The 27941-nt window shown below is 34.9% G+C and overlaps 1 protein-coding gene across 10 annotated transcripts in view; it reads right to left on the bottom strand.

Moving 5' to 3' along the window:
- Ecr (ecdysone receptor) overlaps positions 1-27941 on the bottom strand; it is a 385687-nt gene that overhangs the window by 55554 nt on the left and 302192 nt on the right. The gene's annotated exons all lie outside the window — the stretch shown is intronic.

Genomic DNA, 27941 nt, shown 5'->3' with positions numbered 1-27941 from the left:
CCATAACGTTAGTTATAAGTTAGTTATAAGATCCATAACGTTAGTTATAAGATCTGGTGTGATTCAATTCGAAACGTTCACTATATTTTCTCGCAGCTCTTCTAAGTTTGTGGACCTAGTCTCATAGATTTTGGTTGTAGCTATTTAGTTGTGCTATATAATATGGAATGTGTAATATACGCGTTCAGTCACACGTGGTCACGTGATTTATGAGCTACAACCAAATAAGCTATGGCTTACCAAATGATCACCAGGATCACCAGATCTGACTCCATTAGACTTTATTTTACTGGGAATATTTAAAAACCAAAGTCTATGAGACTAGGTCCGCAAACTTAGAAGAGCTACGAGAAAAAATAATGAACGTTCCGAATTCAATCACACCAGATCTTATAACTAACGTTATGGATACGTTTTATTCGCTTAGGACACTGCCAAGTGTCGAAGGACACCAATTTGAACATTTAATAAAATAAATAGTATTTTTATTCCTTCATACATACATCAATGTTAGAAACTTCATGGGTGCGGCTGCATTTTTCGCGGCAAAGAGGGTCTCTGGAATCGTGAAATACTGTGGAGCTGACGAACCACGGAGTCTTTATCCTTGCGGCGAATACGAACATACGCGCGCACACGCACGCACGCACACGCACACACGCGCGCACCCCCCCCCCCACACACATACACGCACACGCACACACACACACACACACATGTACTTCTACCTACTTAGAAACATGCATGAAACCTTATATTACTCGCCGTGACTTCTTTATTGCAAAATCTCAACAGAAATGTTTAAATGATCATAACTCTGCGAAAAAAAAAATCGTAGAAACCTCGACGACCCCGCGTTATTCTCATGTCGGAAAGCCATTTCAAGCGAGCCCTCACTTAACCTCACATATAACATTTAAGATTTTCCGACCTCCCTCTGCCCCCTGTAATGTGTAGGTGGTGTTGTTTGTAGTTAAATGATAGACTTTGTAATCTTATTGTATCCCTATAACTTTCAATCCAATATCTTAAACCATTCAGAAGTTATTTAGGTGGCTTGGAACTTTGGCGGGCACTGTATAACAAGTAACGATGTAACAGGTTTTTCTCCACTGGAGTTATTACAGATAGCTATTACTTTTGTTTTTTAGCACCTTAATATTTGTTGAACTCTTTTTACACTCTAAATAACGTGAACTTTTAAAATAAATTTTAAAGACATTTAAAATAACATCCTGTTTTAAGACATATTTTAGACTCCTTAAGATATCTTTCAAAAGTTTAAAAAGTTATATTATTTGGAATGATAGATAAGGTCCAAATAATATACAATAATAAAATAATAAAATAAATAAAGAAAAAGCCTCCTTATTTCCCTTCTAAGTAAAATAGCCCTTTTTACATTATAAGCAGAGTTTCCTTATTAATCTGCATAGAAAAATATAAAAATAAATCTATTAAAAAATAAATACTTTTTGAAGTAATCCGTATCTTTTTAAACATCTACATATAAAAGGTGAAATATCTCATAAAATATACACTTTTTGTTAATCATACTTTAATAGTTTTATGCCTAAAATGAGGAGAAGAATAAACTAACGTTTTTGTATTTTATACGTATATAGAATATCTGACAATCAATAATATTATGTACATGTAGAACATATCAGCCTGTACTGAAAAAAAAATACTTTATACAAATTCGGCAATAACTATTAAAAAATTAATTGAAAAATATCAACAAATAAATGTATGAGAAGCAATAGGATGATTTTATAGCCACTTCTCTTACATACATACCTTCGCTATCGCGGTATTACGCTTACTGGTGCTAGGAGATTGTCATCAAGTTTGAGATATATTGGATAAGCTTACATACGCAGAGCTTGTCCTTTGCTGTCCGCACATTTATTTATTATATAATTAATTTCTTAATAATTATTGCAGAATTTGCAAAACAGTACAAGGCTTTTCTGTTCAGTTGAATACGCTTTATTTGCACACAACCGTTATGTTATTAATTATTAGATATCCTCTCTGTGTGTATGTACGTGTGGACGTGTGTGTATATATGTATGTTAGTGAAATTGCAATAACCATACCTTTTTTTGAAGGCAACTATATTGAGACATTAATTAATTTTTCTCGTTAATTTAGGTATAAAAGAGTTAAAAAACTTATAACATTCCAGATGAGAAAATTTTGTAAATGCTATACAATAAGACATTTAATCTGATAATAAGTTCAATAAAGATTTTTAGTATGTAAATGAACGAAGATCTCAGCTTGCGTCCGCTCGACTCAATGTTCAATGCCATACTACATTCTGAGTCGAGAAAACGAATGCTTCTTCGTAGGCAGGTCAAAATCGATCGCACTTTAGAAAGACCCTAATCCAAATATACGGCCCTTTCACGAATAACGGTTTTCCGAACCTAGACGAAATATAAATGCCAACACAATGCTTTATTGTGTACCGCATAGCCTGAATGCCGAACGCGTGCCAGAGACCATTCCCTACCAGGTACAACTTTGTTAGTTTTGTGAATCAGGCTTAATCTTTTTGCAGACATATTTTCCATACTAAATATTCGCAAAATATGCAAAAAAGTCGATTTTTTCGACCCGCTTGATTAGAATGCTTTAATAAACAGGGCAATAGATAAAAGCTCTTGTATTCACACAGGATTATAAGTTTAACAATATATTTCAAAGCTGTTGAAACCAGATAGATTAGCCCTACTTGGGCAATGTAAAATGTAACTACATATTACAGTAGTTTGCAAAAATATATCCATCCAAAATAAAATAAATCCATTCAAGAAAAAAACTATGTAATAGACATCTATTGCTGATACTATAATGTAGGAATATAAAATATAGAAATAAAAATATATGATGATGTATGACGTTAGAATATTTAATTTTATTCTATATCATTTTTTCAAATATCAAATTGTATTGGCGATATAATCTGTCAGAATTCTATAGGATAATCTCGTATACAGAATATCAAAATGTAAATACAACACTTATTGTATATGGATAGAGCACATCAAGCTGAATGGAAAACTTTTACGCCATTTTGCAAATATGCTGTCTTATTATTAAGATATCAATTAAAGAAAATTGAAAAAATGGACATCAATTAGCAGCAAGAAGCAGAATAATGTTGCAAAGTTACGCGAGTGACTCATAAGGAGAAGACCAAAAGTAGCCCTCTCCAATTTCGACGAGCTTAACATATGTTATAGCACCCCCCCCCCCACTAATGAGAGTAAAGCCACTTAACGCAACGCTTAAGCATTTGTGAGAAAAATGAGTTTAAAGTTTTCGTTGTCCCTTATGTAACTAGTAGAAATGGGTTGCCAGCGAATATCCGTAGTCCAGGTCGTAAGGCGATAGTACGCTGCGTGTCACGAGTTCGAGTCTCCCTTTTTCCTTCATTTTTTTTTCATTTCCGTCTACATGAATTTACATATATATAATTGTATAACTACAATTGTAAATTGTATATAATTGTATATTTAAAGAAAAATATTCTTTTTGTGCATTTATTCGCTATATGTATATATTTTATATTTCTATTTAAATATTTTATATATTGTATATATATTATATTATATTTCTATTTATTTTATTGTTTTATTGAAAGAAATGGAAAATATAAGGACATGTAAGGAAAATATAAGATAATATTAATAAACAGAAATTTAAAATATTTTGCATTATTGCACTATTTTCTTCACTATTCACAATATACTGCGAACGCTAGTTCGCTAGTGTTGCTCGACTCGAGTGAATTTAACGGCTAATGTTCAAACTACCCAACGGCACAAAACAAATTTAAAGAAAATAAGTTTCCAGGTAGTCGGGACAACTATAAAATAAATCCATTCAAGAAAAAAACTATGTAATAGACATCTATTGCTGATACTATAATGTAGGAATATAAAATATAGAAATAAAAATGATATAGTTAAAATATTACTTAAAATATATTCCATATATAACGAACAATAGCGAATAAAAATAAATATTGTTATGAGATACCTTATAAAGGGTGTCCCAAAATTCACGCAAGAAGTAATTTTGATAGAAAACATAGGTTTATAATTAAAAATTGTAAATTTTTTATTGATTCATAAAGTATACAGTATAGGGTTATGTATGGAATAGCATATCGGGTAAACGGCCACAGCGAAGAGAGTTCGTTGAATGGATTATGGGACAACAACAAGTGGATGCTGATTTTTCGAACAAAATCATTTTCAGCGATGAGGCTCATTTTCATCTTGATGGCTTAGTTAATCGACAAAATTGTCGCATTTGGGATTCAGAAAATCCACGAGTGATTGTTGAGAAACAAATGCATCCACAACGTGTCACTGTTTGGTGCGGATTTTGGGCTGGAGGCATCATCGGACCATTCTTCTTCGAAAATGCGGTTGGTCAGGCAATAACAGTTAATGGTGCTCGCTATCGCGACATGATAATCCAGTTTTTTGTGCCTAAATTGCAAGATATGGATGTGGACGACATGTAGTTTCAACAAGACAGTGCCACATGCCATACAGCCCGAGAAACAATTCAATTACTGCATGAGTCATTTCCTGGTCGTGTAATTTCCCGTTTTGGTGATCAGATTTGGCCGCCCAGATCATGCGATTTAACGCCGTTGGACTTTTTTCTTTGGGGTTTTTTAAAGTCTAAGGTTTATGCCAACAAGCCCACGACCACCCACGCCTTGAAGGAGGAAATTGAGCGCTGTATCAACGAAATTCAGCCACATTTATGCAAAACGGTCATGGAAAATTTCAACAAAAGAGTGCATATGTGCCAGCAAAGCCGTGGAGACCATTTACCCGATATGCTATTCCATACATAACCCTATACTATATACTTTATGAATCAATAAAAAATTTACAATTTTAAATTATAAACCTGTTTTCTATCAAAATCACTTCTTGCGTGAATTTTGGGACACCCTTTATATACAGGGTGATCCGAAATTCCCGCAATCGGAGTACAGGACACGATACTTTATGATAAAATAAACAACTTTTACCTTTAGCAAAATTGTGTCCGACAAGTAAACGTTAATGACGTGTTAAAGTTAATGAATAAGCGCTCTTGTCTATGTAGCGCTCAGGACCGGCGCGCGCGCCTCACTCGCATGTACCTAGTCAGTGACTAGTATGAATACTATTCATAAGTAATGTCTTTTAAGACGCCTCATACGGCTCTGTTGTGATTAGTTTACGACGTCTTAAAACTGTACTTAAGACAATCTTAAATAATAAGAATCAGCTATGAACAATACCGGGATTTGATCTTCTTCTGTATTGCATTGCTCAAATAATAAAAAGTTAATAAAATAAGTACTGCCTTTATTCCTTATGTAATAAATAAATAAAAAATTGTCTGATTACACAATATCATTTGAAAATAAAAACAAATGTAAATAATAATATGCATTGCGAGTTATGAAATCCCGGTTTTGTTTATACCGGTGTTGATTCTTATTATTTAAGATTGTCTTAAGTACAGTCTTAAGATGTCGTAAACTAATCACAACAGAACGTATGAGTGTCTTAAAAGACATTACTTATGAATATTAGTCACTGACTAGGTACACGTGAGTGAGGCGCGCGCGCCGACCCTGAACACTATAAAGGGTGCACGATTTATCTGAAGACATCGAAATATCTCGAGAACTATGCATTGGATAAAAAAAAGTGGTTAATGAAAGTTAGTCTCGAAGGGGGACATCCAATAATACCAAACTCGACCTCCCACCCCACCCCCTGGGGGTGGGAGTTGGGGGCAACTTTGAAATCTTAAATAGAAACCCCCATTTTTTATTGCAGATACGGATTCTACGCCACAAAATACGTAAATTTTGTCCGAAACTTTTTTTTTGATTCGTGATAGATGGCGCTGTAATTGCAAAAAATTATATTTTCCGCAATTCTCCAGAAATGATCATTGGATTGAGAAATAAAAAATACCTGTTCAATATTTTTAAAGAACATAATAAAAGTTATTCCCCTCCCCATCCTCTCGGGGTAGGGTGGGTGGTAACGTTCAAATCTCAAATGGAGACCCACATTTTTCATTGCAGAATTAGATTGTACGTGAAATTTTTATTGAAACAATTTTTTTCATTCGTGATAGATAGCATTGCACTGCCTTTTATAATAAGTCGTAGTTCGCCATACACCCACAGTGGCACGTCGAGCAGCTCCCTCTTCGATTCGGGTTCCCATTTGAGATTTGAACGTTACCACCCACTCTACCTCGAGAGGATGGGGGGGGAATAACTTTTATTATGTTATTTAAAAATATTGAACAGGTATTTTTTATTTCTCAATCCAATGATCATTTCTGGAGAATTGCGGAAAATATAATTTTTGCGATTACAGCGCCATCTATCACGAATCAAAAAAAAAGTTTCGGACAAAATTTACGTATTTTGTGGCATAGAATCCGTATCTGCAATAAAAAATGGGGGTTTCCATTTAAGATTTCAAAGTTGCCCCCAACCCCCACCCCCAGGGGGTAGGGTGGGAGGTCGAGTTTGGTATCATTGGATGTCCCCCTTCGAGACTAACAACTTTCATTAACCACTTTTTTTTATCCAATGCATAGTTCTCGAGATATTTCAATGTCTTCAGATAAATCGTGCACCCTGTATACACAAGAGCGCTTCATTAACTTTAACACGCTCTTCTGCAAAAACTACTTGTCGAACGCAATTTTGCTAAAGGAAAAAGTTGTTTGTTTTAGCATAAAATATCATGTCCTATACTCCGAATGCGGGAATTTCGGATCACCCTGTATATTATAAAATTCAGTTTTATAATAATTAAAACGTTTATTCTTGTTATTTTTCATATAATAAGACAGATATTATTGTATATGTGTGTATTATACTTTTGTCCTATAAAAAATAATAAAAATATCAGAAATATTATAAAATATAAGGTAAATATCTACTATGTAAATATATATTAGGTCAATCCCCTCAAATGTTGATGAATTTGATATACAGGGTGTCCCAAAAGTAACAGACCACCCTAATAACTATTCAGTATTGAAATTTCAAGGAAAATGATCTGAATAAAAGTTGTAGGGATTTAAGTGAGCTACCTAATGATAACTTTGACTTTGACCTTGACCTTTATTTTTAAGGTCATTTGAAGGTCAACTTGCGTTTTTTAAATGGGAGCCCTTATTTTTTATTACACTGTTTTTTCTACTAGTTAATTTGAACAACTTTTGCCTAAAATATTTTTTGTCTAATATTTTTTCAGATATTTGAGGAAAACTTGATAACTTTTTCAATATTTAACTTACGATATCTCGCTAACTATTTGTCGGAAGAAAAAGTGGTACTAAACTTTCTTGCTTTATTTAGTCTCAAGAATATATTGTTACAATAGCGCCCTGATTTTTGTTAATTTGATGATTTTGAAATTTCCAAGTCAGTAAGTCGTCATGCGATTGTCACAGAAACAAAAACGACGTGCGTGGCACGTCGGGTGGGATTGTTTGCCAGACACAAATGCCAGAAAGAATCCACAGCGAAGGTGTAGAGTGTGTGTACCAAACACAAAAAATGAAGTGAAACTATATGGGAATGTAAGAAATGCCTTGTACCATTACATGTTCCAGACTGTTTTGAGAGATACCACACTTTGCATGATTATTAATAAATAAATTAAATATTTATATTTGTATAATTTTATAATCAATCGACGCTCTATATTCCCTTCAAAAAGCTATTAAAAGTCCTAGGTCGAAAATAAATTAGTTTAGAAAATATAAATCTTTTTCCGATTTTTGTAAGGCATCGAACACTGTGTGACGCCTCTCAGCGAGTTGAACTGGACCGTTCTGGTACACGCATCAATGAATTTTTTGCCAGCGCAAGTGGTTAAATCCCTACAACTCCTGTTGAGATCATTTTCCCTGAAACTTCAATACTGAAAAGGGTGGTCCGTTACTTTTGGGACATCCTATATGTAGTTAAGGACATATTTTTAAGTGTTATGCAAAAAGTTGCAGCCGTCGCTCATTGTTTATTAAAAAGTTATTAACAAAAAATTTTCAAAAATAGAAAATTTTCCAACACCATGTATGTATTTAAGAAATGAATACGTATTATAGACGTGCTATATACGGTATATTTTAACTGTATTTGATCGTTTCTGTTATATTTATTGGTAAATACACTCAAACGCAAAAAACCCGGTACACTAAAAATTTGGGAAAAAATTACAAAATTTCAAATGATCATAACTTGGTAAACAATGAAGATACAAATATGCGCAGAAATGCAAAATGAAGCTTGAAACGTCCTCTTTAAGAATATCAGAATGGCAATTATGCTTGGCCATTTTTTTCAAAATGGCGGATGATAAAGTGAGAGGATGCAAAATTGATAATCAAAGGTCCGTGTTTGCGATGGTGCATGGTGTGCATCAGATATCGCAGCGTAATGGGACCAAATGCACATGAAAGTATAGAGTGTTATCTTTAAAATGCTACTTTACCGAGCTCGATGTGATCATTTTTCACTGAGTTGTTCCAAATTTTGCTAAAAATGCGGTTTTCTTGTTAAATTTGCATAATTCAGTGAATAAGTATCGCATCAAGCTCTATAACGAAGTATTTTAAGGAAAACATTCTATACTTTTAGGTACTCTTTTCGTCCCATTGAGCGACATTTACTTTGCTCCATGCGCCGTCGCACGCTCGAACCTTTTTTTAGCAACTTTTCATGTTCTCCTTTTTATCACCCGCCATTTTGAAAAAATATCGTTGCGCACAATTTCGATAGATCTTTCGAAAAGTACGTTTCAAAGCTTCCAAACCGTTTTTGAAATTTGCTGCTAGGATATTTAGGTGTCGAGATATTCAATTTCGAATTTGCAACAAATGTCGATTCAGCGAGGCTTAAGGGGCTAAGAGGCTCTGCGGTTCGTTTGGCTCTTTCATAATTTCAATAGCCACGTTCATTATTCTCTATACAATAATTTACACAATTTTGCGAATTGGAAATTTAATTTTTATCAAAAGTTATCATTCTTTACCTTTCAGTTACGCATGATCACTGTGGTATACACTTTAGTTCGCGAAGCTGTCCCTAGCTCTCTACCTTCTCCGTACGATTGGCCATTATGGTACACAGCTTGAATATGCTGTTCAGGATCGCGCCTGAATTCGCGGTGACCCGGCGCGCGGGATGCCGAGTCGCTGTACGCCACCTGAACGTCGAAATTCCCTGGCGCTCCTAGTCCACGGAGCCGCCGCAACGCGGCGATCTGGGTTGTCGCGCGTGCGAGCCCCTCGCACGCGAGTTCGAGCTGCCCAGGGCATATAAGAGTGCCCGCGGAGACGATCAGAGATTGCCTTCGTACAGCTTTTGGCCTTCGTACGGTCCACCGCCGATAGTGGCACTATCTCTTGTACGCTGGACTTCGCGAGTTTGTCAGTACGCCAGGCTTACGTTCTGGCTTGACTGAGATTCTGTCGGTGCGCCGGGCTTTAACGCCTGGCTTGACTGGATTTTTCTTAAATGTATGTGCCAAGATAATAAACAAAGACAAACAATTTTCCTTTTCCGAACGTGTTCACTCCGATAAGCGCTGCTTCGTGCGACTTTTCTTTTTCCGTGATCTTTTCCTTTCGAGGCGCGTTGCTTCGTGCAACTTCATCAATTTAAACCATAATTGATTGTTTCGCATCGAAATTATTGCGTCGATTATGGCGACGATAAATCCTGAAAAGGCTGCGCAAGTTATTGCTTTAATTGAAGATGACAGAAGTCGAAGGTACGTTGCTCAGGCACTTGATTTGTCAGTGTCAACTGTGCAACGTGCTTATGCCAGGTACTTACAAACCAATTCTTACCATAGAAGGCCTGGTTCGGGACGTCCTCGATGTACCAATCACAATGATGACCGATTTATTGTTTCAAATTCGTTAAGAGACAGACATCGAACATCTGTTCAAATAACAATTTAAGGGATGTCCGCAACATTAATGTATCCGTTAACACCGTTCGGAGAAGATTAGAGGAACAAAATCTGCTTTCGCGCAGGCCAGCAGCTGTACCTTTGCTTAAATGTCACCATCGCGTAGCTCGACTCAATTTTGCAATTGAGCATAGAGACTGGACTTATGCAGACTGGAGCAAAGTACTCTTTAGCGATGAATCTCGTTTTTGTGTCTATTCTCCAGATGGACGAGAACGAGTTTATCGTCGCAGTGGAGAACGATTTGCAGACTGTACGGTAAGTGAGAGGCATAGCTACAATGGAGGCTCTGTAATGATTTGGGCAGGAATTTCAGCTAATGCTCATACAGATCTGCACTTTTTTGACAAGAATATGAACGCAGATGTATACGTGGACATACTCATTCCGTATGTTGTTCCGTACGCACCCTTCATCGGAGACAACTTCTTGTTTATGCAAGACAATGCTCGACCACACACTGCGAGAAGAGTACTTGATTTCTTCGATAAAGTTAGCATAAATCGACTCGATTGGCCAGCAAATTGTCCAGATTTAAATCCAATCGAACACTTATGGGACAACTTCGGCAGGAAAGTACGAAATCACGTACCTGCTCCTCAGTCACTGCGAGAACTGCGAATAATTCTCGAAAACGAATGGAATACAATTACGCAGGATGAAATTAAAAGACTAATAAGGAGTATGCCTGATCGTATGAATGAGGTAATACGCGCACGAGGCAGTCATATCCACTATTAGTACACACACACCACACACACAGCAGAGAGGGTTTGGAGTCATTAATTACTGCAGGAGTGACGAACTGCGGGGTCCTTATCTCTGCTGTAACACCACACACACACACACACACACACACACACACACGCGCGCGCGCGCGCGCGCACACGCACATACGCACACACACACGAACACGCACACGCACGTACACGCACACACACGCACACGCACGCACACACACCACACAAGGAGGGTGTGAAATCTTGAAATACTGTGGAGCTGACGAACCACGGGATCCTTATCCTTGTGGTATACAAACACACACACACGCACGCACACTACATACAATGGGACTTTTCCTACCTGTAAAACTCCATGCGGTTTATATTGGGAAGACTTACAACCATAATTTGAGCTAATGACAGCGGTATCTTAAAACGCAATTCATCTTTATTACGTAATATCGATTACGCAAAATGAAGAATCTAAATTGAATTTTACTTTCATTTCCCTGGCTTTCAAAATAATAAATGCAAATCATTGAATATATTGTGCAGGTTATGTAAATTATTATATAGAGAAACATGAACACAGCTATTGAAATTATGAAAGAGCCAAACGAACCGCAGAGTCTCTTAGCCCCTTAAGCCTCGCTGAATCGACATTTGTTGCAAATTCGAAATTGAATATCTCGACACCTAAATATCCTAGCAGCAAATTTCAAAAACGGTTTGGAAGCTTTGAAACGTACTTTTCGAAAGATCTATCGAAATTGTGCGCAACGATATTTTTTCAAAATGGCGGGTGATAAAAAGGAGAACATGAAAAGTTGCTAAAAAAAGGTTCGAGCGTGCGACGGCGCATGGAGCAAAGTAAGTGTCGCAGCTCAATGGGACGAAAAGAATACCTAAAAGTATAGAATGTTTTCCTTAAAATACTTCGTTATAGAGCTTGATGCGATACTTATTCACTGAATTATGCAAATTTAACAAGAAAACCGCATTTTTAGCAAAATTTGGAACAACTCAGTGAAAAATGATCACATCGAACTCGGTAAAGTAGCATTTTAAAGATAACACTCTATACTTTCATGTGCATTTGGTCCCATTACGCTGCGATACCTGATGCACATCATGCACCATCACAAACACGGACCTTTGATTATCAATTTTGCATCCTCTTACTTTATCATCCGCCATTTTGAAAAAAATGGCCGAGCATAATTGCCATTCAGATATTCTTAAAGAGGACGTTTCAAGTTTCATTTTGCATTTCTGCGCATATTTGTATCTTCATTATTTACCAACTGATACTGATTGACCAGCTAGCCAATTAATATGATTGGCCGAAACATTTCCCCCACTCCGTTCTCTATTTCTCCCAACCTCCATTTAGAAAAATGGAAGAGTATATAAGGACAACCACAAATCAGGAAAGGCAGGAAGGCTCAGTATCGGAGCTCCTAGCCCTGATGATGCAAGCTGCAATGTTTGCGAAACGTCGCCAACAAAGCTGAATTACGACGCGGTATCCATCCGGTAGAAACATATCCTGATACTTAAAATATGTATAAACATGCAAGAAAAAATATGTATAAATATGCAAGAAAAAATGTATAAACATGTAAGAAAAAATCATGTCCCAAAAACCATAAACATCTTTTTAAATCGCAAAAATAACATAACAATTCGGCTGCAGGTTAGAATTCCCCTTCAAGAGTTATTAACAAAAAAGTTCGAAATGATTGTAGTAAAAAGAAAAGTGGTTGAAAGTATAAAACTCAGGCAAAGGTAGTTGCTTTTAAAATTAAAATCGTTTCTATTTCCCTGTATAAATGTCAGAATAAAACTAAATATATTAGTCAAATTCAATATTAAAATTAATTCGGTTCCTTTACACTTCATACTTTATAACTCTGTTTTAAAACTAAATAGTTTCCCACCTTTTTGCAGTTTGTAACTATGTGCCATTATTCTCAAAACACTATATGCTATGGCAAAGCAGATGATATAACCTTAAGAAACAACAGCGGACATGATAGCAGTTGATAATGGCAGCATTTGAGATTCTGTTTTCTTTTCGCATTTCAATTAAAAAAAAATGCCATTGAAACTACGAATATGATTTGTGCTGCTCTAGGTGAAGACGCTGTAACACATAAAATGTGTAAAAAGTGATATCGGAGGTTTCGGAATGGAGATTTTAATCTTTCAGATCGTTAACGTCCAGGTCAGGCATAAAAATTCGACGACGAAAAACTTGAGTAACTGTTGATTAAAAACTCCGCTTAAATTCAACAGGAGCTTGCATTACAACTTTTTAAAAGTTACTCAAGAAGTTACTCAATACTACTTATTTCATCGCCTACATCAGCTCAGTAAAATTCAGAAGAAGAGTGAGTGGATTCTATATAACTTGAACCCGAAAAATAAGAGAAGATTCGAAACGGCAATGTCTTTGCTAACCCGATTTAAAAGAAAAAGTTTTCTGTATCATTACACGTCATGAAAAATGAGTATTACATGACAATCCTAAACGCAGAAAATCGTGGGTAGATCCTAGCCAACCATCGACATCGACTCTGAAGCTCAATATCCATGCAAAAGAGTTTTGCTGAATATCTAGGTAGGATTGAAGGGTGTGGTGAAGTTATGAGTGTGGTTACGAGTTGCTGGATTCTGGCTAAACTATTACTGCAGAGTCTATCAAAAACAACTTATCCATTTCCACGATGCATTGAAGTGAAAGAGGCCTTATATTGACAATAGAAGTAAGCAAATGATTTTGTAGCACAATAACGCTTGACCGTAAAAGGAACTAAGGACATCATCTATACATTGGATTGCAAAGTTCTTCTTCACGCGGCTTATTCACCACATCTTGCCCCTTCAGACTATCATCTATTTCGATCGGTTTAACTGATGAGCACTTTAAAACAGTTGATGAAATCCAAAAAAATATCGATGACTTTATCGGGTCAAAACCGCTAAGTTTCTTTCGTGAGCATTTTTTTTTTGTTGAAATTCGTAAAGAATGCAGTGTCGGATATGCACCTTATCTGCTGCCATTTTTCATTGTACTGAACTGAATAATTTTTGAAGTTGTGTTGAGCCTCCCGCCATACTAAATATAATTTTTAATAGCTACATGTCAACACTACATAACCGTAAAAGAGCAGAAAAATTTGATTATTTTAAACTTAATTTCTTAGCCGTTTAAAAAAGTTTGGATTATTTATTTATACCTAATATAATACCTAAGCATTAATACAAAGCGACAAGTACTATTTAGGCGAAGCATAAAAAGAGAATCATAAAAAGGCTCTTATTGAGAAGATGTATACGAAAATGATAGAATAAATACACAATAAAGTACAGAACTAAGTTAAGCTAGGTTTGGAATTGCACGTAATTGTCCTTTTCATATTGGGTCTGGGAAAAAGTTCGTGGCGTTTTTTTCGATAGATGGCGTCAATTGCAAATAACTTAGGAAACACAGATCGTAGCGACACTACTAAACGCTCATTGGAAAGGTAACACTTCGAGTGTTACTTTGAGTGTATAAACATCGAAATTAGTGCAGTGGTTGGAAAGTTGTTTGCGTTTGAAAATGGAGAAAAGTAATGAAAAATTGTGCTATATTTTGCAATATTATTACGACAAAGGGAAGAACCCTGCGCAGGCTTGTGAAAAAATTTGTGCTTTGTACGGTGAAGGTACTTTATCAAAATCTGCTGCGCGGAAATGGTTCGCTCGCTTTCGTTCTGATAATTTTGATGTGAAAGATGAGTCACGCTCCGGTCGTCCAATCACTGAAGAAGCTGATGAAATTTTTGAAAGTCCAATAAGATAAGCATATCAGCAGTGTCGATATTGGTATGGAGCTAGGCATTGACCACAAAACTGTTTTGAACCATTTACACAAAGCTGGCTACAAAAAGAAGTTTGATGTATGGGTTCCTCATGAGTTGAGCGCAAAAAACATGATAGACCGAATTAACATCTGCGATGCGTTGCTGAAACGCAATGAAATCGAGCCATTTCTGAAACGTGTCATAACCGGTGATGAAAAATGGATCACGTACGACAATCGGAAGCGTCAAAGATCGTGGACAAGGGATGGTGAGCCGTCACAAGCGTTCGCGAAGCCAGGATTGACGCCGAAAAAGGTGATGCTGTGTGTGTGGTGTGACTGGAAGGGAATCGTCCACCATGAGCTACTTCTAGTTGGTCAGACGATTGATTCTCAACTCTACTGTGGACAACTAGAGAGATTACGCCAGGCAATTGAAAAAAAACGACCCGAATTGAATAATAAGAAAGGAGTTGTCTTCCATCATGACAACGCCCGACCACACACTTCTTTGATGACCCGTCAAAAATTGCGAGAGCTTGGTTGGGAAGTTTTGATGCATCCACCGTATAGTCCAGACATAGCACCCTCTGACTATCACTTGTTCCGATCTCTGCAGAACTCTCTCAATGAAATTAAGCTGGTTTCAAAAGAAGCCTGTGAAAACCACTTGATTCAGTTTTTCAACTAGAAACCACAGAAGTTCTTCACCGATGGCATCATGGCTCTATCCGAAAAATGGTGAAATATTGTCGATAATAATGGAGCGTATTTGGTTTAAATAAATTCATTTTCATACTATAAGAAAACCAGTTGAATTTTACTAAAAAAACGCCACGAACTTTTTCCCAGACCCAATATTTTGGCATTTGTCTTTACACGTACACTACACGAAATCTTGGCCGCTTCTTGTGGATGTGAGCGATAGCAGCTGATCTTAAAAGTATTTCGTGCGTCGGAAGTCATGTGCATCACCACATGATAATAAAAATATCACTGGCAGGAGTATTTTATACTTTGGCTGTTTGCCTTTAACATTGCAAAGAATGCGTAGGAAATGTGTGAAATATTAAACGTTTCATATGACGTCTCATTTTCGGCATTCTATAGCTTTTCTAAGCATTCTATACTGGGTGATCCGAAATTCCCGCATTCGGAGTACAAGACATGATATTTTATGCTAAAATAAACAACTTTTTCCTTTAGCAAAATTGCGCCCGACAAGTAGTTTTTGCAGGAGAGCGTGTTAAATTTAACGAATAAGCGCTCTTGTCTATGTAGCGCTCAGGGTCGGCGCGTGCGCCTCACTCGCGTGTACCTAGTCCGTGATTAGTAATCATAAGTAGTGTCTTTTAAGACGCTCATACGTTCTGTTGTGATTAGCTTACGACATTTTAAGACTGTGCTTGAGACAATTTTAAACAATAAGAATCAATTATGAACAATATCGGGATTTGACCTGCTTTCGTATTTGTATTGCTTAAATAATGAAAAGTTAACAAAATAAGTACTGCCTTTATTTCTTACGTAATAAATGAATAAAATATTGTCTGATTGCACAATATTATCTGAAAATAAAGACAAATGTAAACAGTAATATGTTTTACGAGCTGTGAGCGTTCTATTATTCCAAATATTGCATAATTACGTGATAATTAAATAGTATCATTAAACTCAAAGAATAATTAACTGATCAAGCATATACATAGGAGTATACATATTTGTAACAGTGATTAAAAGTAAGATATTTGAATTAACGTTTTTTAAGAGCTCTCCTTTTATTTTTTTTATAATAGAAAATACAAAGAACTTATTTAAAATTCAAATTGTGTGATATACTCACGTCACGGTCTACATTTACTTATTATTGCTTATGCACGTTAGCCTTTCAATACATACTTTCCTTACATGTTTTGATTATTGCGATGAATATTGCTATAGCCTCAATGGTCAAGTTGGCTAAGAAAATAAATTATTGAGGCTATAGCAATATTCCTCGTAATAATCGAAACATGTAAGGAAAGTACGTATTGAAAGGCTAACATGCATCAGCAATAATAAGTAAATGTAGACCGTGACGTGAGTATATCACACAATTTGAATTTTAAATAAGTTCTTTGTATTTTCTATTATAAAAAAATAAAAGGAGAGCTCTTAAAAGACGTTAATTCAAATATTTTACTTTTAATCACTGTTACAAATATGTATACTTCTATGTATACGCTTGATCAGTTAATTATTCTTTGAGTTTAATGATACTATTTAATTATCACGTAATTATGCAATATTTGGAATAATAGAACGCTCACAACTCGTAAAACATATTACTGTTTATATTTGTCTTTATTTTCAGATAATATTGTGCAATTACCAAAATTTTATTCATTTATTACGTAAGAAATAAAGGCAGTACTTATTTTGTTAACTTTTCATTATTTAAGCAATACAAATACGAAAGCAGGTCAAATCCCGATATTGTTCATAATTGATTCTTATTATTTAAAATTGTCTCAAGCACAGTCTTAAAATGTCGTAAGCTAATCACAACAGAACGTATGAGCGTCTTAAAAGACTCTACTTGTGATTACTAATCACGGACTAGGTACACGCGAGTGAGGCGCGCGCGCCGACCCTGAACGCTACATAGACAAGAGCGCTTATTCGTTAAATTTAACACGCTCTCCTGCAAAAACTACTTGTCGGGCGCAATTTTGCTAAAGGAAAAAGTTGTTTATTTTAGCATAAAGTATCATGTCCTGTACTCCAAATGCGGGAATTTCGGATCATCCAGTATAATGCCTAATTTCACACATTAACAGTAAAATATATATATTGAAAAAATATATATATATATTTGACGTTATAACTGCATAATAAAATAACTAAAGATAGGAATATTATTTTTACAGTAAGTAATATGCTACGATATGATTTAAAATAATACATACGTCATATTGTTAAAAAGTTATATAAGTATGCAGGTTATACCATGTATATAGACAATAAAAAACATATTTGTTAATAAATGAAGAAGTGCAATATATGCATTTGAAGTTCAAAGTTCTTGGATTCAAAACTTATTGGTGGAGTTCCAGGATGAGCAAAATGTAATACATGACTAATGCACAAGAATTGGTCACTTTGCCATTCCTCATTAATTCCACTTCCACTTTCCTGTGAATCTGTCACGAACCCTATCATGAGCATATTGTTGCTGAAATTGAGATGAAAATCGCTTTGGAGTAAGACGACAAACAAACAGAAGAGAGATACATACCACCATGATAAAGTACCGAATCATAACTTGGAAGCAAATGCTAAGGATATTATTCATCATACCGTATCCCGGTGATTATGTTTTACAGGACCGGGGATCTGGGTTTAATCGTCTGAGTTGCGAGAATAAAAGACCTCTAAAAAACAGAAAAGTGAAAGAGATAGAAAGAGAGAGAAACTCCAATTCTAAAGTAGAAACATGCCGATAGGATGCATGACTGGGGAAAAATTAGTCGCTAGCACCAACCTCCATGGATCCGGCTAACGTCGTTGGAGCCTTCTTCTAGGAATGGGTATTACTCTTTATATGGATGCGACTCTTTATATCGCCCCTACTCGTGGGAACAAATGGATGATCGTACAAATACTAACTCTTCTATAAAAATTAAGAAATACAAAACGAAATATAACATAATAATTTAACAGAACTTTCTATAATTCATAAGAACTTTCTTCCATCTAGACAATGGTCAAACTCCTTCAATGGTTCCTCCCAAACGAATCAAAGCTCATAAAATAGTAAAAAAATCCCTTAAATTTCTTCTGATGGGGATAGCAACGCGATAAAGGATGATGAGGGAACATAGACAGAAGTTAATAGAAGGAAAAAGTTTCGTAGCAGCCCTAGATCACAATAAGGAATATAAAGGTAAGCAAATCTAGCTGACTATTGGCTCAAGGCTTCAGTCCCGATGTCAACTAGCTTTGCAGATCTTGAAAACGACCAATAGGAATTGGAAATGACGCCCAAAGAAAAGTCTATCAAATCTCCTTCTATAAATAAATCCTTCGTAAATAAAGTCGAGAATGCTCATCCTCTAATAAAATTTCTTAAAAACACGTCAAAGACGATTATGATTACAAAGACAATTATGAATTATAGATACTATGAGCTGAACAAGTCAGGATATAACCGAAATCCACTTCTGCATATTCCACCATTGTTAAAGAATTACGAAACTGAATTTCACACGTATAAATTAAAGTAGGAAAGAAGTTTTCGAGTAATACTAAAAAATATGTATATCCTCTTATAGATGTAGAAGAATTAAAAGCGACCATCGAAGAACTGGAACATGTTACAAACATCTGGAACATTAAAAAAACGTGTGAAAAAAAAACTATTACCAATGTTTTTCTTAGACCTAGAACAAAATTCAAATAACAAAATAATTTATACCATTAAACAATTTCTACAGTACAAAGTTAATCTTGAGGCTCCCAGACCCAAAATAGATATCTATCAATGTACTAACTGCCAAAGATGTAATCACACCAAGAAATATTGCTAACGTAGACCTAAATGCGTAAAGTGTACTGAAGGCCATTTACAATAGATTGCCCAAGAAAAGAAAGATCGGACCGTGTCAAGTGTGCCTTATGTGATGGGAATCATCCAGCAAATTATGAAAGATATGCAATATTTATATTTAAGAAACTGATATTTAAGATATAATTGATCACCACAAAATGGATCAACCACAAAATATTTTGTATTTAAGAAACTTTAAAATTCTAAATACCCACTTCTCAGGCCCGGAAAAGTAATAAGAGTAGAGGAACTTAAAGCCCTACAAAATAACAACAATCGAGATAAACTAAAAACTCTACATATTCTAACTAAAACTCTACATTATGCGCAGATATACGCAAACAAAGTTATCTAATAATATTAAATGTAACTGTAAACCTAACTACTAAAACAAACCAAATTTATTTTATGCAAGTAAGGACCTTAAAGAAATGCTGGAAACAGTAATGAAAAAAATGGTCACAATTACTAATACGCTAGTTGATCTCATGACTAAACTCACAACATTCAACGTATTAAGATTAACACTTAGGAATACCAATGGGCTATCACATTATGTATACCAGGTGTGTCGGTAATTCCTTTCCGGTTTTTTCGCTAAAGAAAACACGTTATTTACAATGGATAGTTAAAATATATTTATTCAAAGTATTGGCCATTTGATTTTATACATTTTGCCCATCTCTCAGGCAATTTATGGATGCCATTCCAAAAGAACTGTTTCTCCTTTGAGCTAAACCATTCATCGAGCCATTTTTTAACTTCTTCGAAATCGGCGAAGTACTGCTCTGCAAGCGCGTGCCCCATCGATGCGAAAAGGTAGTAGTCGGATGGAGCCAGGTCTGGAGAGTACGGCGGGTGCGATAAAACTTCCCATCCAAGTGATTTCAACACTTCTTTGACTGGTTTTGCTGTATGAGACGGCGCGTTGTTATGCTGCAAAATCACCTTATCATGTCTTTGAGCGTATTGTGGACGTTTTTCGATCAATGCACAGTTCAAATTGATCATTTGTTGTTGGTAGCGATCAATATTAACTGTTTCTCCAGGTTTCAACAGTTCATAATATACGACACCAACCTGGTCCCACCAGACACAGAGCATGGTCTTGCGACCAAAGCGAATTGGCCTTGCAGTCGATGGACCGCCTTCGCCAGGTGATAACCATGATTTTTTTCGCTTGGGATTTTCGAAATAAATCCATTTTTCATCACCCGTTACTATTCGATGCAGAAATGACTTCCTTTCATACCTTTGAAGCAGCATTTCACTGACGATTTTTCGATTTTCCAATTGCCTGTCATTCAATTCATGTGGCACCCATCTTCCCATCTTTTGGATCTTTCCCATCGCTTGTAATCGTTCACAAATTGCTACTCGGCTCACATTCAACTTTTCTGCCAATTGTTTTTGAGTTTGTGTTGGGTCTTCATCCAATAACTCCTGCAATTCCGCATCTTCAAACGTTTTCGGCCTACCAGGACGTTTTTTGTCTTGAACGTTGAAATCACCACATTTGGATTGTCGAAACCACGTTTCACATGTTCTTATGGTTGGAGCATGCTCACCGTAAGTCTCTACCAGCAAACGATGACTTTCAGCGGCTTTTTTCTTTTGATTAAACAAGAAAAGTAATGCGTGCCGCAAATGCACGTTTTCAGGCACAAAACTCGACATTTTCAAAAAAATTATTAATCTATAACGCTGTTATTTTGGCGGAACGTAACTTGTGTAGTTTTGAGGTTAATGTCAGTAGAATAAAATGACATATGTATCAAATCATAACATTGCATACTTATGACTAGTGACATCTGTTACAAAAACCAGAAAGTAATTACCGACATACCTGGTATATGTATCTTTAAGAAAAGTTAAAACTCTTCTTATTATAAATATGCATTGTATTGTATCATGCTTATATTAGAAACTTATTTCACGTAAAAGCTACCTCCATATTCTTAACTACTGTGTTTATTATATTATTCATCCGGATGGTCTAGCTGCTAGCACATAGAAGTTCTACAACTCATCGGAAATAAGATAAAATACTATCAAACCAACTCTTTTCAAGAAGAATAAATACAAGCAACAAGCATTATACTAGAAGACTGGCATGTTCTTATCAACATCACAGTTGTCTATTATCTACTAAAGCATAACATAAAAAAGAAATATTTTACTAAACTTTTTGAAACTCTGGAAAATCGTTTTATTGCTAGCGGAGACTACAATGCTAAGCACACCTACTGGGGCTCTAGGCTTTCCCTAATAAAAGGGCGTGAACTTCTTAAATCTATTGAAATCTTAGATTTTGAAATTGTCTTCTGGATATCCTATTGAGTCGAATAACAGAGGAAAGGTTCCAGATCTCACAAACTTCTGTATAACTTCTAAGGATATTTCCAATAATTACAATACATTAAAATAAGTCTGGAACTTTCCTTTAATTATATCTCTATGCTTATCACATTACAAACGGAAATATCGACTCTATCTGAAAATTGCGTTCTATATATGAAAAAAAAAGAACAGACGGAATATTTTTAAAAGCTTATTAATAACATGCTTAGCATTGATATTAAATTAAAAACTGATAATGATATGGTTGAAGCTGTGGAAAACTTTGCTTCTGTTATATAAAATGCAGTCTAGGAATCCATTCCTATAAATGAAGGCGTGAATATTAAGTTACAGTTTTCTAATATAATAGTAGAAAAAGTATTTGAAACAAGACGTTTAAGGAAACTCTAGCAAGAAACCAGGTGTCCTCAAATAAAAGCTAAATTATAATACCAGAGAATTCAGAAAACTTTTATAGAGTGTCCCATTTTAAAATACCTCGATAATTCTTCAACGAAACATTTTCAGCAAAATGTTTCGGACAAAAGTATAGGGGTCACTAAAAGCCATCGACCGGCGACCTTGAACTTGAAATCGATTTTCAAGGTCAGGTCAAGGTCAACTTAATTTTTTTAAAACAGAAACTGCCATTTTTTATTATATCATCTTTTTTATTATATCATCTTTTTCTATCAATTAATTTGAACTTTTGTCTGAAACATTTTTTTATTTTAAAATAACATATTTTATTTCGTTACCTGTCCTATCTTTCCTACCTGATTTATCATCTTATTTCTTGTCAGAGGTGTCATTCAAAATAACTAATCAAATGATAAAAAAGTAATATAATCAAGTGAAAAATCAGGTGAAAGTCAGGTGAAAAATAATCAGGTCATAAGAAAAAGTAATATATCACACCAAAAATTAATTGGAAGACCTGGAGAACCGTCTGAATATTTTCAGTAAGGTAAGTATCTTTATATGTGGCCGTGACACGCGAGTACCGCGCTACTGCTCACTTCGAAGCGTTAATTCACCTCCTTCCCAAAGATGCATTTGTTTGAAGATTTTATATTTTAAATATGGTATCCTAAGACAGTTTTTAGGAAAGTATAGTGAACAGCACGCCTTAGAAGATGGTTAAATAAACTGCCAAATACGTCAATAGCATTAATTCTATGTAAAATGCAAACTTTCAAACTATCATTGTACAGTAACCACTTGTTTGTTCAGGAAACCACTTGGGGGATTGATGACTCCTATCATGAACAAAATCACGGAGTATCGTATTATTTGGTGAGGGGCCAAAAAACGGCCTTATTGCAAGTCATCCTTTATTAGAGTATTCATAGTATTCATAATAGCTGCAGTGATATGGGATCAGATGTAAAACAATTGTTTTAAATGAGCTGAACTAATCTATCTCAAAAGTTCCAGCACAAACTCATTTAAAAGAAGATTTATTAATATCCAATATTAATATCCGATATTTTTATCACGTTAATTTGATATATCTTAGGGGCGTTGATATCTGCATATTTACTTAATGAGATCAATATTAAAAAGCAAGAGCACACGCCAGATGTCAATGGCAAAAATCTTTTAACTAACAAAACAAGATTATCCAAATGTTTTGGTCGTTATTCTGTTTTGCTCAGTGAAAAAGAAAAAGAAAAAAAAATGTTTCGCACTATAGACAGGACTTCTTACGTTTCAAAATTAGAATTAGACCACTTATAATGAAAAGTGGAAGCGCATATAAAGAGCGCGCAAAAAAAGGGTGGTAGAGAGAATGTTTGTACGAAAAACGCAAGTCCGCATTTGGAGCACTAGTATTGAGAGCTCAAATAATTTAATTTCTATTCAGCCTACTAAGAATAGGGAAGTACGAATACAAGGTACGAATACAAGGTGTTCCACGTAGAGGTTGCACGTAGAGGTTATACAGTCGAATTTATATTTGGTGCATGTGTTTGTATGTCATAGCGGAGATAACTCTCTCACAGTCACTCTCATCTATTTATCGACTTCAAATTTCCTCTGCTGTGATATATTTTTATTTTGTTATTAAATTTTTGTATATTTTTGTTAATAATATTTTTGTATTAATTTTTGTATTTTTATTTTTTTAGGTTTCCCAATATTTTCTTTCCTTTCAAATTACTTCTAGAATTGTTAAGTTTTTATATCTTAAAAATATGTACAATAATGAAAATGCCCAGAATCTTTTGGTTGAAAAAAGTGCTTAATGCACTTTGATTTTACATATCACGTAACTTCTGTATGGTATATCTTGGGTAATGCTAATGTCGGTGGTAGTGTAACTTTCAATCCTTTCAAGTCCAATTTGAGAAGTATTTCACGAAAACACTTTATTATAGTGTTTTCAGAAGTTCTAGAGATAAGCTATAAACTTATATAATGAAAAATGGGAGTTCACGTTTAAAAATTTCAAAGCGACCTTCATGTGACCTTCGAATAATTTAAAAAAAATAAACTAATAACACCATATTATATCCACTACAAAATTTTTCTATGAAACATTTTTCAATGAAATGTGATTTCTGAGATACATACTTTGTTTAACTTTTTAGATACTTTATTTAAACATTTTATTATTTAAACAAATAATTTTGTACATTTAACTTCATATTCATAATCTGCGATCCACAAACGTCTTATATTCAATTTTGTTCCTCATGTATTTTTTTGTGCATATTGATGACAAGAGAACAAAAATTGAAGGATAATAAAATATCTTTAAGATATTAAAAATGGACAAAAATAAAAAGATAGATAGATAGATCTTAATATTTTTCGTAGCTCTACATTTGTGCCAAATTTCAAAGAAATCGAAGTACATCACTTGGATAGGTTTACTTGTAAGTACATGTGATTTCTTTCTGAAAAAGATAAATAGTCTGTCATAAGCTATCTTGAAAATAAAATTTATGGGATAACTGTTATCGAGTAAAATCGATATCATGATATTGATATTCTTTTAATTCTTTTGAAGGAACTTAAGATACGACAAAAGAAACACTTTATCAAATAAACTTATGACCGTGCCATGAGATAATGATTGGTAAAAATTTAGATATGTATCAGAAAAGATAGGTTTATAATAATTTTAAGGTAAATGTTTTAATGATCGGACGTTTAAGCGTAGGTCGTCACAAAAAATACAATATATAATATTAAGAATAGCTTTGATGTAAATATTTGCATTTATTCGAAAACTTAAGATTGCCTTAAGTAGAGAAAAATGATTTAAACTAATGTATATATCTATTGTTAATAAAATATTTATATAAGTAATGAAGTGCATTAATGTACTAGTGACTGGTTAGTTGAAACAAGTTATGGCTCAATGTTCGGACATAATTTATCCCAGAGTCTGACCGCAATTAGAAAATGAATATGTGCTAACAAGAAATAATCTTCTTCTTCCTCTTTTTAATAGGACTTATAATTCTGTTTGTATCTAGTTCCGGGACCGGATACTAAAACTGTGAGCATATTTTTAAGTTCCTTAATAGTCGGTTGCTAGTCGGGCTTAGGTAGCCGATACATGTCGACGTGAGAGTGAATGTTTCTTACATAAGTCAGTAACGCACTGAAGTACTCATGATGGGTCCATGATTGACCATGAGTGGACCTACCCACTGTTTAATGTCTCTTCCGAAAGACGGAGCAGCCCAGTTTACCATTTAGGGTTACTTCTTACGACTAGAGAGCGCAATTCTCTTTTAGTGGCCTAGCGGGATTCGGCCCGGTTTCCCTGGATTACGAATCTGGCGCTCTTCACCCGCTAACCACGCTGCGTTCAAGTAATAATATAGATATTTGTATATTTATAAATAAAGATAAATCGTTGATTGACATTATATCCTTACGGAAAAAACACCCAAATATTGAATATCTATACTCAATTATTCGAATTTACTCTCAAATGTAGATATATACACTTAAATTTGAATATATATACTCACATTTGAGAGTAAATTCGAATAACTGAATGTAGATACTCAATATTTGAGTGTTTTTTCCGTAAAGGTAAAAAATCGCACATGCAAACAATTGTGTCTTACAAACAATGCAAATATTATAGATATTATAAATATACAAAAATCCGTTCACATTTACACGTTAAAAGGCGACACTACGTGACACTAACCTCATTTTTCTTGTGACAGCTTAGGATTGCATATATGTCCAACGATTGGGACCACTGATACTTTTAGGGTCGATTGTTCCAAATTCTTAGTAACTTAACTGATAGCTAAATCATATGTTTATCTTTGTTTTTCCTTCAATTTAAACAAAGATAGAGATATGATTTAACTATTAGGTGTGTGAATTAATTCGGTCAGTTTTTCTTCCAAAAAAAGACTTCGGTATGAAAAAACATGAAAAAGTACACTAATCAAAGTATTTGCCATCGCTTGCTATTATTTTTCCCCATCTGTCTGGCAGTTGTTATATTCCGTGACGACTTGTCCTTCGAAGCGATTCATTCATTGAGCCATTTCTCTATATCTTCATAATTATTGAAGTGCTGGTCCGAAAGCCCGTGTGCCATCGGTCTGAACAAGTGATAATCGGATGGAGCAATGTCTGGTGAATACGGCGAGTGAGGTAAAACGTCCCAGCCAAGTGCTTCCAAGGTGGCCTTCACAATCTTTCCAACATGTGGCCGAGCGTTATCGTGCTGGAAGATCACTTGTCGTGTCTCTTTGCATATTCCGGCCGCTTCTTCAATGCGTTGTTTAAACGGATCAATTGTTGTTGGTAAAGTTCGGCAGTGATGATTTGGCTCTGTTTTAATAGTTCATGATATATTGCACCCTTCTGGTCCCACCATATACAGAACATTACTTTCTTGCCGTGAATATTCCGCTTTGGTATCGATGTGGATGGTTTCCCTGTGGTGAGTCGCTATTGGATTTCCTTCGTTTGGGATTATCGAAATATATCCACTTTTGGTCTCCAGTCACAATACAATGCAAAAAACTTTTTCTTTTTGCCTGGCAAGCAAGATTTCAGACATGGCTTTTCGCCTCTCGATGTCTCTTTCTTTCAGTTCTTTCGTATGGCACCCATCTTTCTTCTTTATAAATCTTTCCCATGGCTGCCAAACGCACAGAAATTGTTGATCGATCAACATTCAACAATTGCGCGAACTCATGTTGCGATTGACACGGATCTTCATCAATTAGCGCCTGCAATTCCTCGTCCTCGAACTTCTTCGGCTGATCTGGATGAGGTTTATCATCGACACTGAAATCATCACTTTTGAAACGTCAAAACCATTCTCTACATGATTTATCGGTGGGAGCACTTTCACCATAAGCTTCTACGAGCATTCGATGAGCTTTAGCGACTGTTTTTCTCAAATGAAAACAGAAAATGAGAACTTCCCGGAAATTATGCTTTTTTGGCTTGAATTTCGACATTTCCGATTAAATAAATATTAATTAAATACGATGTTATTGTTACAAACCCAAACGTTTATCAACTGAATATTATTGACAGATATCAAAACTAAAAAATACAGCCTTTTGCAGACATTAGAGGTTAGAAAATTACATAATACAGCAATTAATCGCCAGATGGACTGAATTAATTTACACATCTAATGTATCGCACTGACCGTATTTTCTTGATATAGTACCATCATAGACTATCATTTGTTTCGATCATTGCAACAAACGGAAAAAAAATGTTTGAAATCCATCAGAAAATCACTTTTCTTCCTTTCTCAACACAAAACTGAAGTTGTTTTATGATCGAGGTATCCGTATGATATAAAAAAATTAAGATTGTAGGAAACCACGATGATTACATTATTAATTCATAAAAAATTTTTATATACTAAATAATTACTTCAGTTTCGAAGAATGAAATATCGGGCATGAACTTTTGCACTCATTCAATAGACTGAGTCCTATGAATTTAGTTTTAATATTAAAATTAAGCGAAATAAAGTATTTTTTCTATTTGCTTTTTTATTTCTAAAAAGAGAAAAATGTAACAAGAGGAGATTTGTATACGGAGAAGATATGATTGCGCGTGTCAAATGTGATTCGCGTAATTTCGTGCTTCGTGACACAACACTTGAAGAAAACGTTCTAAAGAACCGATGACGACAGATATCAATCAAATCAGAATATTAATCCAAAATAATCGACACGCAACAACTCGAGAGATAGCAGAGATATTAAAAATGTATAATAAAATTGTTGCATTTAAGAAAAGCTTAGTTATGTTAACCGGCTTGATATTTGACTACCACATAATTTGTCGGAGAAAAACTTAATGGATCGTATCAGCATCTGTGACATATGATGCAAGCATAACAAAATAGCCCCATTTTTAAAATGTATGTTGACAAGCAA

This window comes from Harpegnathos saltator, unplaced genomic scaffold, assembly GCF_003227715.2.
Source record: "Harpegnathos saltator strain DR-91 unplaced genomic scaffold, Hsal_v8.6 scaffold244, whole genome shotgun sequence".
Classification (NCBI taxonomy): domain Eukaryota; kingdom Metazoa; phylum Arthropoda; class Insecta; order Hymenoptera; family Formicidae; genus Harpegnathos; species Harpegnathos saltator.
This window is presented reverse-complemented; position numbering and strand designations above follow the sequence as displayed.